The 10,000-nt window shown below is 45.3% G+C and overlaps 28 non-coding genes and 3 pseudogenes across 28 annotated transcripts in view; all 31 read left to right on the top strand.

Moving 5' to 3' along the window:
- Nucleotides 1-50, top strand: part of LOC133432764 (5S ribosomal RNA) — a 119-nt gene extending 69 nt beyond the window's left edge. The window contains exon 1 of the ribosomal RNA XR_009777042.1: nucleotides 1-50. This exon is cut by the window's left edge and continues 69 nt beyond it. This is a non-coding gene — a ribosomal RNA (5S ribosomal RNA).
- Nucleotides 51-267: 217 nt separating this feature from the next.
- On the top strand, nucleotides 268-386 carry LOC133432538 (5S ribosomal RNA). The gene has a single exon (XR_009776821.1). It is a non-coding gene; the product is annotated as a 5S ribosomal RNA (ribosomal RNA).
- Nucleotides 387-585: 199 nt separating this feature from the next.
- Nucleotides 586-704, top strand: LOC133432554 (5S ribosomal RNA). The gene has a single exon (XR_009776838.1). It is a non-coding gene; the product is annotated as a 5S ribosomal RNA (ribosomal RNA).
- A 199-nt stretch (nucleotides 705-903) lies between these two features.
- Nucleotides 904-1,022, top strand: LOC133432722 (5S ribosomal RNA). The gene has a single exon (XR_009777000.1). It is a non-coding gene; the product is annotated as a 5S ribosomal RNA (ribosomal RNA).
- A 217-nt stretch (nucleotides 1,023-1,239) lies between these two features.
- LOC133432563 (5S ribosomal RNA) lies at nucleotides 1,240-1,358 on the top strand. Its single transcript, XR_009776850.1, has one exon. It is a non-coding gene; the product is annotated as a 5S ribosomal RNA (ribosomal RNA).
- Nucleotides 1,359-1,557: 199 nt separating this feature from the next.
- On the top strand, nucleotides 1,558-1,676 carry LOC133432720 (5S ribosomal RNA). Its single transcript, XR_009776998.1, has one exon. It is a non-coding gene; the product is annotated as a 5S ribosomal RNA (ribosomal RNA).
- Nucleotides 1,677-1,892: 216 nt separating this feature from the next.
- LOC133432719 (5S ribosomal RNA) lies at nucleotides 1,893-2,011 on the top strand. The gene has a single exon (XR_009776997.1). It is a non-coding gene; the product is annotated as a 5S ribosomal RNA (ribosomal RNA).
- Nucleotides 2,012-2,210: 199 nt separating this feature from the next.
- LOC133432842 (5S ribosomal RNA) lies at nucleotides 2,211-2,329 on the top strand. The gene has a single exon (XR_009777118.1). It is a non-coding gene; the product is annotated as a 5S ribosomal RNA (ribosomal RNA).
- Nucleotides 2,330-2,534: 205 nt separating this feature from the next.
- On the top strand, nucleotides 2,535-2,653 carry LOC133432855 (5S ribosomal RNA). The gene has a single exon (XR_009777130.1). It is a non-coding gene; the product is annotated as a 5S ribosomal RNA (ribosomal RNA).
- A 216-nt stretch (nucleotides 2,654-2,869) lies between these two features.
- Nucleotides 2,870-2,988, top strand: LOC133432779 (5S ribosomal RNA). Its single transcript, XR_009777055.1, has one exon. It is a non-coding gene; the product is annotated as a 5S ribosomal RNA (ribosomal RNA).
- Nucleotides 2,989-3,187: 199 nt separating this feature from the next.
- On the top strand, nucleotides 3,188-3,306 carry LOC133432885 (5S ribosomal RNA; annotated as a pseudogene).
- A 205-nt stretch (nucleotides 3,307-3,511) lies between these two features.
- On the top strand, nucleotides 3,512-3,630 carry LOC133432893 (5S ribosomal RNA; annotated as a pseudogene).
- A 217-nt stretch (nucleotides 3,631-3,847) lies between these two features.
- LOC133432676 (5S ribosomal RNA) lies at nucleotides 3,848-3,966 on the top strand. Its single transcript, XR_009776957.1, has one exon. It is a non-coding gene; the product is annotated as a 5S ribosomal RNA (ribosomal RNA).
- A 199-nt stretch (nucleotides 3,967-4,165) lies between these two features.
- LOC133432606 (5S ribosomal RNA) lies at nucleotides 4,166-4,284 on the top strand. Its single transcript, XR_009776891.1, has one exon. It is a non-coding gene; the product is annotated as a 5S ribosomal RNA (ribosomal RNA).
- Nucleotides 4,285-4,501: 217 nt separating this feature from the next.
- On the top strand, nucleotides 4,502-4,620 carry LOC133432578 (5S ribosomal RNA). Its single transcript, XR_009776864.1, has one exon. It is a non-coding gene; the product is annotated as a 5S ribosomal RNA (ribosomal RNA).
- A 199-nt stretch (nucleotides 4,621-4,819) lies between these two features.
- On the top strand, nucleotides 4,820-4,938 carry LOC133432520 (5S ribosomal RNA). The gene has a single exon (XR_009776804.1). It is a non-coding gene; the product is annotated as a 5S ribosomal RNA (ribosomal RNA).
- A 216-nt stretch (nucleotides 4,939-5,154) lies between these two features.
- Nucleotides 5,155-5,273, top strand: LOC133432718 (5S ribosomal RNA). The gene has a single exon (XR_009776996.1). It is a non-coding gene; the product is annotated as a 5S ribosomal RNA (ribosomal RNA).
- A 199-nt stretch (nucleotides 5,274-5,472) lies between these two features.
- On the top strand, nucleotides 5,473-5,591 carry LOC133432841 (5S ribosomal RNA). The gene has a single exon (XR_009777117.1). It is a non-coding gene; the product is annotated as a 5S ribosomal RNA (ribosomal RNA).
- A 205-nt stretch (nucleotides 5,592-5,796) lies between these two features.
- On the top strand, nucleotides 5,797-5,915 carry LOC133432854 (5S ribosomal RNA). Its single transcript, XR_009777129.1, has one exon. It is a non-coding gene; the product is annotated as a 5S ribosomal RNA (ribosomal RNA).
- A 216-nt stretch (nucleotides 5,916-6,131) lies between these two features.
- LOC133432777 (5S ribosomal RNA) lies at nucleotides 6,132-6,250 on the top strand. Its single transcript, XR_009777053.1, has one exon. It is a non-coding gene; the product is annotated as a 5S ribosomal RNA (ribosomal RNA).
- A 199-nt stretch (nucleotides 6,251-6,449) lies between these two features.
- On the top strand, nucleotides 6,450-6,568 carry LOC133432784 (5S ribosomal RNA). The gene has a single exon (XR_009777060.1). It is a non-coding gene; the product is annotated as a 5S ribosomal RNA (ribosomal RNA).
- A 217-nt stretch (nucleotides 6,569-6,785) lies between these two features.
- LOC133432577 (5S ribosomal RNA) lies at nucleotides 6,786-6,904 on the top strand. Its single transcript, XR_009776863.1, has one exon. It is a non-coding gene; the product is annotated as a 5S ribosomal RNA (ribosomal RNA).
- Nucleotides 6,905-7,103: 199 nt separating this feature from the next.
- Nucleotides 7,104-7,222, top strand: LOC133432519 (5S ribosomal RNA). Its single transcript, XR_009776803.1, has one exon. It is a non-coding gene; the product is annotated as a 5S ribosomal RNA (ribosomal RNA).
- Nucleotides 7,223-7,438: 216 nt separating this feature from the next.
- On the top strand, nucleotides 7,439-7,557 carry LOC133432717 (5S ribosomal RNA). The gene has a single exon (XR_009776995.1). It is a non-coding gene; the product is annotated as a 5S ribosomal RNA (ribosomal RNA).
- A 199-nt stretch (nucleotides 7,558-7,756) lies between these two features.
- Nucleotides 7,757-7,875, top strand: LOC133432840 (5S ribosomal RNA). The gene has a single exon (XR_009777116.1). It is a non-coding gene; the product is annotated as a 5S ribosomal RNA (ribosomal RNA).
- Nucleotides 7,876-8,080: 205 nt separating this feature from the next.
- Nucleotides 8,081-8,199, top strand: LOC133432853 (5S ribosomal RNA). Its single transcript, XR_009777128.1, has one exon. It is a non-coding gene; the product is annotated as a 5S ribosomal RNA (ribosomal RNA).
- A 216-nt stretch (nucleotides 8,200-8,415) lies between these two features.
- On the top strand, nucleotides 8,416-8,534 carry LOC133432776 (5S ribosomal RNA). Its single transcript, XR_009777052.1, has one exon. It is a non-coding gene; the product is annotated as a 5S ribosomal RNA (ribosomal RNA).
- Nucleotides 8,535-8,733: 199 nt separating this feature from the next.
- On the top strand, nucleotides 8,734-8,852 carry LOC133432884 (5S ribosomal RNA; annotated as a pseudogene).
- A 205-nt stretch (nucleotides 8,853-9,057) lies between these two features.
- Nucleotides 9,058-9,176, top strand: LOC133432852 (5S ribosomal RNA). The gene has a single exon (XR_009777127.1). It is a non-coding gene; the product is annotated as a 5S ribosomal RNA (ribosomal RNA).
- A 217-nt stretch (nucleotides 9,177-9,393) lies between these two features.
- On the top strand, nucleotides 9,394-9,512 carry LOC133432532 (5S ribosomal RNA). The gene has a single exon (XR_009776815.1). It is a non-coding gene; the product is annotated as a 5S ribosomal RNA (ribosomal RNA).
- A 199-nt stretch (nucleotides 9,513-9,711) lies between these two features.
- Nucleotides 9,712-9,830, top strand: LOC133432518 (5S ribosomal RNA). The gene has a single exon (XR_009776802.1). It is a non-coding gene; the product is annotated as a 5S ribosomal RNA (ribosomal RNA).
- Nucleotides 9,831-10,000: the final 170 nt, after the last annotated feature.

Genomic DNA, 10,000 nt, shown 5'->3' with positions numbered 1-10,000 from the left:
GGTTAGTACTTGGATGGGAGACCGCCTCGGAATACCAGGTGCTGTAAGCATTTTCAACCAGCAGAGAGCGCTCTCGCTTAATCTACCTACACATATTTCAACGTGGTAACAGCGACAGCTCACGTCCTAAAGTGTTTTGCACATGGTTAAGGCACATTAACTCCAACAAATAAGCGCTTCTAAATTATTATCACCAACAAATCAATGACTTGTATTATATGACTTATCTTCAACTCCATATAAGAAGTATTTCAAGCTGCAGCTTCGGCTTATGGCCATACCAGCCTGGATGCGCCCGATCTCGTCTGATCTCGGAAGCTAAGCAGGGTCGGGCCTGGTTAGTACTTGGATGGGAGACCGCCTGGGAATACCAGGTGCTGTAAGCTTTTTCAACCAGCAGAGAGCGCTCTCGCTTAATCTACCCACACATATTTCAACGTGGTAAGAGCGACAGCTCACGTCCTAAAGTGTTTTGCACATGGTTAAGGCACTTTAACTCCAACAAATAAAACCAACAAATCAATGACTTATATTCTATGACTTATCTTCAACTCCATATAAGAGGTATTTCAAGCTGCAGCTTCAGCTTACGGCCATACCAGCCTGGATGCGCCCGATCTCGTCTGATCTCGGAAGCTAAGCAGGGTCGGGCCTGGTTAGTACTTGGATGGGAGACCGCCTGGGAATATCAGGTGCTGTAAGCTTTTTCAACCAGCAGAGAGCGCTCTCGCTTAATCTACCCACACATATTTCAACGTGGTAACAGCGTCAGCTCACGTCCTAAAGGGTTTTGCACATGGTTAAGGCACTTTAACTCCAACAAATAAAACCAACAAATCAATGACTTATATGCTATGACTTATCTTCAACTCCATATAAGAGGTATTTCAAGCAGCAGATTCTGCTTACGGCCATACCAGCCTGGATGCGCCCGATCTCGTCTGATCTCGGAAGCTAAGCAGGGTCGGGCCTGGTTAGTACTTGGATGGGACACCGCCTCGGAATACCAGGTGCTGTAAGCATTTTCAACCAGCAGAGAGCGCTCTCGCTTAATCTACCTACACATATTTCAACGTGGTAACAGCGACAGCTCACGTCCTAAAGTGTTTTGCACATGGTTAAGGCACTTTAACTCCAACAAATAAGCGCTTCTAAATTATTATCACCAACAAATCAATGACTTGTATTATATGACTTATCTTCAACTCCATATAAGAGGTATTTCAAGCTGCAGCTTCTGCTAACGGCCATACCAGCCTGGATGCGCCCGATCTCGTCTGATCTCGGAAGCTAAGCAGGGTAGGGCCTGGTTAGTACTTGGATGGGAGACCGCCTGGGAATACCAGGTGCTGTAAGCTTTTTCAACCAGCAGAGAGCGCTCTCGCTTAATCTACCCACACATATTTCAACGTGGTAAGAGCGACAGCTCACGTCCAAAAGTGTTTTGCACATGGTTAAGGCACTTTAACTCCAACAAATAAAACCAACAAATCAATGACTTATATTCTATGACTTATCTTCAACTCCATATAAGAGGTATTTCAAGCTGCAGCTTCTGCTTACGGCCATACCAGCCTGGATGCGCCCGATCTCGTCTGATCTCAGAAGCTAAGCAGGGTCGGGCCTGGTTAGTACTTGGATGGGAGACCGCCTGGGAATACCAGGTGTTGTAAGCTTTTTCAACCAGCAGAGAGCGCTCTCGCTTAATCTACCCACACATATTTCAACGTGGTAAGAGCGACAGCTCACGTCCTAAAGTCTTTTGCACATGGTTAACGCACTTTAACTCCAACAAATAAGCGCTTCTAAATTATTATCACCAACAAATCAATGACTTGTATTATATACTTATCTTCAACTCCATTTAAGAAGTATTTCAAGCTGCAGCTTCAGCTTACGGCCATACCAGCCTGGATGCGCCCGATCTCGTCTGATCTCAGAAGCTAAGCAGGGTCGGGCCTGGTTAGTACTTGGATGGGAGACCGCCTGGGAATACCAGGTGTTGTAAGCTTTTTCAACCAGCAGAGAGCGCTCTCGCTTAATCTACCCACACATATTTCAACGTGGTAAGAGCGACAGCTCACGTCCTAAAGTCTTTTGCACATGGTTAAGGCACTTTAACTCCAACAAATAAAACCAACAAATCAATGACTTATATTCTATGACTTATCTTCAACTCCATATCAGAGGTATTTCAAGCTGCAGCTTCTGCTTACGCCCATACCAGCCTGGATGCGCCTGATCTCGTCTGATCTCAGAAGCTAAGCAGGGTCGGGCCTGGTTAGTACTTGGATGGGAGACAGCCTGGGAATACCAGGTGCTGTAAGCTTTTTCAACCAGCAGAGAACGGTCTCGCTTAATCTAGCCACACATATTTCAACGTGGTAACAGCGACAGCTCACGTCCTAAAGTGTTTTGCATATGGTTAAGGCACTTTAACTCCAACAAATAAAACCAACAAATCAATGACTTATATCATATGACTTATCTTCAACTCCATATAAGAGGTATTTCAAGCTGCAGCTTCAGCTTCAGCTTACGGCCATACCAGCCTGGATGCGCCCGATCTCGTCTGATCTCGGAAGCTAAGCAGGGTCGGGCTTGGTTAGTACTTGGATGGGAGACAGCCTGGAAATACCAGGTGCTGTAAGCTTTTTCAACCAGCAGAGAGCGCTCTAGCTTAATCTACCCACACATATTTCAACGTGGTAACAGCGACAGCTCACGTCCTAAAGTGTTTTGCACATGGTTAAGGCACTTTAACTCCAACAAATAAGCGCTTCTAAATTATTATCACCAACAAATCAATGACTTGTATTATATAATTATCTTCAACTCCATTTAAGAAGTATTTCAAGCTGCAGCTTCAGCTTACGGCCATACCAGCCTGGATGCGCCCGATCTCGTTTGATCTCAGAAGCTAAGCAGGGTCGGGCCTGGTTAGTACTTGGATGGGAGACCGCCTGGGAATACCAGGTGTTGTAAGCTTTTTCAACCAGCAGAGAGCGCTCTCGCTTAATCTACCCACACATATTTCAACGTGGTAAGAGCGACAGCTCACGTCCTAAAGTCTTTTGCACATGGTTAACGCACTTTAACTCCAACAAATAAAACCAACAAATCAATGACTTATATTCTATGACTTATCTTCAACTCCATATCAGAGGTATTTCAAGCTGCAGCTTCTGCTTACGCCCATACCAGCCTGGATGCGCCCGATCTCGTCTGATCTCAGAAGCTAAGCAGGGTCGGGCCTGGTTAGTACTTGGATGGGAGACAGCCTGGGAATACCAGGTGCTGTAAGCTTTTTCAACCAGCAGAGAACGGTCTCGCTTAATCTAGCCACACATATTTCAACGTGGTAACAGCGACAGCTCACGTCCTAAAGTGTTTTGCATATGGTTAAGGCACTTTAACTCCAACAAATAAAACCAACAAATCAATGACTTATATCATATGACTTATCTTCAACTCCATATAAGAGGTATTTCAAGCTGCAGCTTCAGCTTCAGCTTACGGCCATACCAGCCTGGATGCGCCCGATCTCGTCTGATCTCAGAAGCTAAGCAGGGTCGGGCTTGGTTAGTACTTGGATGGGAGACAGCCTGGAAATACCAGGTGCTGTAAGCTTTTTCAACCAGCAGAGAGCGCTCTCGCTTAATCTACCCACACATATTTCAACGTGGTAACAGCGACAGCTCACGTCCTAAATTGTTTTGCACATGGTTAAGGCACTTTAACTCCAACAAATAAGCGCTTCTAAATTATTATCACCAACAAATCAATGACTTGTATTATATGACTTATCTTCAACTCCATATAAGAGGTATTTCAAGCTGCAGCTTCTGCTAACGGCCATACCAGCCTGGATGCGCCCGATCTTGTCTGATCTCGGAAGCTAAGCAGGGTAGGGCCTGGTTAGTACTTGGATGGGAGACCGCCTGGGAATACCAGGTGCTGTAAGCTTTTTCAACCAGCAGAGAGCGCTCTCGCTTAATCTACCCACACATATTTCAACGTGGTAAGAGCGACAGCTCACGTCCAAAAGTGTTTTGCACATGGTTAAGGCACTTTAACTCCAACAAATAAAACCAACAAATCAATGACTTATATTCTATGACTTATCTTCAACTCCATATAAGAGGTATTTCAAGCTGCAGCTTCTGCTTACGGCCATACCAGCCTGGATGCGCCCGATCTCGTCTGTTCTCGGAAGCTAAGCAGGGTCGGGCCTGGTTAGTACTTGGATGGGAGACCGCCTGGGAATACCAGGTGCTGTAAGCTTTTTCAACCAGCAGAGAGCGCTCTCGCTTAATCTACCCACACATATTTCAACGTGGTAACAGCGACAGCTCACGTCCTAATGTGTTTTGCACATGGTTAAGGCACTTTAACTCCAACAAATAAGCGCTTCTAAATTATTATCACCAACAAATCAATGACTTATATTATATGACTTATCTTCAACTCCATATAAGAGATATTTCAAGCTGCAGCTTCTGCTTACGGCCATACCAGCCTGGATGCGCCCGATCTCGTCTGATCTCGGAAGCTAAGCAGGGTCGGGCCTGTTTAGTACTTGGATGGGAGACCGCCTGGGAATACCAGGTGCTGTAAGCTTTTTCAACCAGCAGAGAGCGCTCTCGCTTAATCTACCCACACATATTTCAACGTGGTAACAGCGACAGCTCACGTCCTAAAGTGTTTTGCACATGGTTAAGGCACTTTAACTCCAACAAATAAAACCAACAAATCAATGACTTATATTCTATGACTTATCTTCAACTCCATATAAGAGGTATTTCTAGCTGCAGCTTCTGCTTACGGCCATACCAGCCTGGATGCGCCCGATCTCGTCTGATCTCGGAAGCTAAGCAGGGTCGGGCCTGGTTAGTACTTGGATGGGAGACCGCCTGGGAATACCAGGTGCTGTAAGCATTTTCAACCAGCAGAGAGCGCTCTCGCTTAATCTACCCACACATATTTCAACTTGGTAACAGCGACAGCTCACGTCCTAAAGTGTTTTGCACATGGTTAAGGCACTTTAACTCCAACAAATAAGCGCTTCTAAATTATTATCACCAACAAATCAATGACTTGTATTATATACTTATCTTCAACTCCATTTAAGAAGTATTTCAAGCTGCAGCTTCAGCTTACGGCCATACCAGCCTGGATGCGCCCGATCTCGTCTGATCTCAGAAGCTAAGCAGGGTCGGGCCTGGTTAGTACTTGGATGGGAGACCGCCTGGGAATACCAGGTGTTGTAAGCTTTTTCAACCAGCAGAGAGCGCTCTCGCTTAATCTACCCACACATATTTCAACGTGGTAAGAGCGACAGCTCACGTCCTAAAGTCTTTTGCACATGGTTAAGGCACTTTAACTCCAACAAATAAAACCAACAAATCAATGACTTATATTCTATGACTTATCTTCAACTCCATATCAGAGGTATTTCAAGCTGCAGCTTCTGCTTACGCCCATACCAGCCTGGATGCGCCTGATCTCGTCTGATCTCAGAAGCTAAGCAGGGTCGGGCCTGGTTAGTACTTGGATGGGAGACAGCCTGGGAATACCAGGTGCTGTAAGCTTTTTCAACCAGCAGAGAACGGTCTCGCTTAATCTAGCCACACATATTTCAACGTGGTAACAGCGACAGCTCACGTCCTAAAGTGTTTTGCATATGGTTAAGGCACTTTAACTCCAACAAATAAAACCAACAAATCAATGACTTATATCATATGACTTATCTTCAACTCCATATAAGAGGTATTTCAAGCTGCAGCTTCAGCTTCAGCTTACGGCCATACCAGCCTGGATGCGCCCGATCTCGTCTGATCTCGGAAGCTAAGCAGGGTCGGGCTTGGTTAGTACTTGGATGGGAGACAGCCTGGAAATACCAGGTGCTGTAAGCTTTTTCAACCAGCAGAGAGCGCTCTAGCTTAATCTACCCACACATATTTCAACGTGGTAACAGCGACAGCTCACGTCCTAAAGTGTTTTGCACATGGTTAAGGCACTTTAACTCCAACAAATAAGCGCTTCTAAATTATTATCACCAACAAATCAATGACTTGTATTATATACTTATCTTCAACTCCATTTAAGAAGTATTTCAAGCTGCAGCTTCAGCTTACGGCCATACCAGCCTGGATGCGCCCGATCTCGTTTGATCTCAGAAGCTAAGCAGGGTCGGGCCTGGTTAGTACTTGGATGGGAGACCGCCTGGGAATACCAGGTGTTGTAAGCTTTTTCAACCAGCAGAGAGCGCTCTCGCTTAATCTACCCACACATATTTCAACGTGGTAAGAGCGACAGCTCACGTCCTAAAGTCTTTTGCACATGGTTAACGCACTTTAACTCCAACAAATAAAACCAACAAATCAATGACTTATATTCTATGACTTATCTTCAACTCCATATAAGAGGTATTTCAAGCTGCAGCTTCTGCTTACGGCCATACCAGCCTGGATGCGCACGATCTCGTCTGTTCTCGGAAGCTAAGCAGGGTCGGGCCTGGTTAGTACTTGGATGGGAGACCGCCTGGGAATACCAGGTGCTGTAAGCTTTTTCAACCAGCAGAGAGCGCTCTCGCTTAATCTACCCACACATATTTCAACGTGGTAACAGCGACAGCTCACGTCCTAAAGTGTTTTGCACATGGTTAAGGCACTTTAACTCCAACAAATAAGCGCTTCTAAATTATTATCACCAACAAATCAATGACTTATATTATATGACTTATCTTCAACTCCATATAAGAGATATTTCAAGCTGCAGCTTCTGCTTACGGCCATACCAGCCTGGATGCGCCCGATCTCGTCTGATCTCGGAAGCTAAGCAGGGTCGGGCCTGTTTAGTACTTGGATGGGAGACCGCCTGGGAATACCAGGTGCTGTAAGCTTTTTCAACCAGCAGAGAGCGATCTCGCTTAATCTACCCACACATATTTCAACGTGGTAACAGCGACAGCTCACGTCCTAAAGTGTTTTGCACATGGTTAAGGCACTTTAACTCCAACAAATAAAACCAACAAATCAATGACTTATATTCTATGACTTATCTTCAACTCCATATAAGAGGTATTTCTAGCTGCAGCTTCTGCTTACGGCCATACCAGCCTGGATGCGCCCGATCTCGTCTGATCTCGGAAGCTAAGCAGGGTCGGGCCTGGTTAGTACTTGGATGGGAGACCGCCTGGGAATACCAGGTGCTGTAAGCATTTTCAACCAGCAGAGAGCGCTCTCGCTTAATCTACCCACACATATTTCAACTTGGTAACAGCGACAGCTCACGTCCTAAAGTGTTTTGCACATGGTTAAGGCACTTTAACTCCAACAAATAAGCGCTTCTAAATTATTATCACCAACAAATCAATGACTTGTATTATATACTTATCTTCAACTCCATTTAAGAAGTATTTCAAGCTGCAGCTTCAGCTTACGGCCATACCAGCCTGGATGCGCCCGATCTCGTCTGATCTCAGAAGCTAAGCAGGGTCGGGCCTGGTTAGTACTTGGATGGGAGACCGCCTGGGAATACCAGGTGTTGTAAGCTTTTTCAACCAGCAGAGAGCGCTCTCGCTTAATCTACCCACACATATTTCAACGTGGTAAGAGCGACAGCTCACGTCCTAAAGTCTTTTGCACATGGTTAAGGCACTTTAACTCCAACAAATAAAACCAACAAATCAATGACTTATATTCTATGACTTATCTTCAACTCCATATCAGAGGTATTTCAAGCTGCAGCTTCTGCTTACGCCCATACCAGCCTGGATGCGCCTGATCTCGTCTGATCTCAGAAGCTAAGCAGGGTCGGGCCTGGTTAGTACTTGGATGGGAGACAGCCTGGGAATACCAGGTGCTGTAAGCTTTTTCAACCAGCAGAGAACGGTCTCGCTTAATCTAGCCACACATATTTCAACGTGGTAACAGCGACAGCTCACGTCCTAAAGTGTTTTGCATATGGTTAAGGCACTTTAACTCCAACAAATAAAACCAACAAATCAATGACTTATATCATATGACTTATCTTCAACTCCATATAAGAGGTATTTCAAGCTGCAGCTTCAGCTTCAGCTTACGGCCATACCAGCCTGGATGCGCCCGATCTCGTCTGATCTCGGAAGCTAAGCAGGGTCGGGCTTGGTTAGTACTTGGATGGGAGACAGCCTGGAAATACCAGGTGCTGTAAGCTTTTTCAACCAGCAGAGAGCGCTCTAGCTTAATCTACCCACACATATTTCAACGTGGTAACAGCGACAGCTCACGTCCTAAAGTGTTTTGCACATGGTTAAGGCACTTTAACTCCAACAAATAAGCGCTTCTAAATTATTATCACCAACAAATCAATGACTTGTATTATATACTTATCTTCAACTCCATTTAAGAAGTATTTCAAGCTGCAGCTTCAGCTTACGGCCATACCAGCCTGGATGCGCCCGATCTCGTTTGATCTCAGAAGCTAAGCAGGGTCGGGCCTGGTTAGTACTTGGATGGGAGACCGCCTGGGAATACCAGGTGTTGTAAGCTTTTTCAACCAGCAGAGAGCGCTCTCGCTTAATCTACCCACACATATTTCAACGTGGTAAGAGCGACAGCTCACGTCCTAAAGTCTTTTGCACATGGTTAACGCACTTTAACTCCAACAAATAAAACCAACAAATCAATGACTTATATTCTATGACTTATCTTCAACTCCATATCAGAGGTATTTCAAGCTGCAGCTTCTGCTTACGCCCATACCAGCCTGGATGCGCCCGATCTCGTCTGATCTCAGAAGCTAAGCAGGGTCGGGCCTGGTTAGTACTTGGATGGGAGACAGCCTGGGAATACCAGGTGCTGTAAGCTTTTTCAACCAGCAGAGAACGGTCTCGCTTAATCTAGCCACACATATTTCAACGTGGTAACAGCGACAGCTCACGTCCTAAAGTGTTTTGCATATGGTTAAGGCACTTTAACTCCAACAAATAAAACCAACAAATCAATGACTTATATCATATGACTTATCTTCAACTCCATATAAGAGGTATTTCAAGCTGCAGCTTCAGCTTCAGCTTACGGCCATACCAGCCTGGATGCGCCCGATCTCGTCTGATCTCGGAAGCTAAGCAGGGTCGGGCTTGGTTAGTACTTGGATGGGAGACAGCCTGGAAATACCAGGTGCTGTAAGCTTTTTCAACCAGCAGAGAGCGCTCTCGCTTAATCTACCCACACATATTTCAACGTGGTAACAGCGACAGCTCACGTCCTAAAGTGTTTTGCACATCGTTAAGGCACTTTAACTCCAACAAATAAGCGCTTCTAAATTATTATCACCAACAAATCAATGACTTATATTATATGACTTATCTTCAACTCCATATAAGAGATATTTCAAGCTGCAGCTTCTGCTTACGGCCATACCAGCCTGGATGCGCCCGATCTCGTCTGATCTCGGAAGCTAAGCAGGGTTGGGCCTGTTTAGTACTTGGATGGGAGACCGCCTGGGAATACCAGGTGCTGTAAGCTTTTTCAACCAGCAGAGAGCGCTCTCGCTTAATCTACCCACACATATTTCAACGTGGTAACAGCGACAGCTCACGTCCTAAATTGTTTTGCACATGGTTAAGGCACTTTAACTCCAACAAATAAAACCAACAAATCAATGACTTATATTCTATGACTTATCTTCAACTCCATATAAGAGGTATTTCTAGCTGCAGCTTCTGCTTACGGCCATACCAGCCTGGATGCGCCCGATCTCGTCTGATCTCGGAAGCTAAGCAGGGTCGGGCCTGGTTAGTACTTGGATGGGAGACCGCCTGGGAATACCAGGTGCTGTAAGCATTTTCAACCAGCAGAGAGCGCTCTCGCTTAATCTACCCACACATATTTCAACGTGGTAACAGCGACAGCTCACGTCCTAAAGTGTTTTGCACATGGTTAAGGCACTTTAACTCCAACAAATAAGCGCTTCTAAATTATTATCACCAACAAATCAATGACTTGTATTATAT

This window comes from Cololabis saira, unplaced genomic scaffold, assembly GCF_033807715.1.
Source record: "Cololabis saira isolate AMF1-May2022 unplaced genomic scaffold, fColSai1.1 scf043, whole genome shotgun sequence".
Taxonomy (NCBI): Eukaryota; Metazoa; Chordata; class Actinopteri; order Beloniformes; family Belonidae; genus Cololabis; species Cololabis saira.
This window is presented reverse-complemented; position numbering and strand designations above follow the sequence as displayed.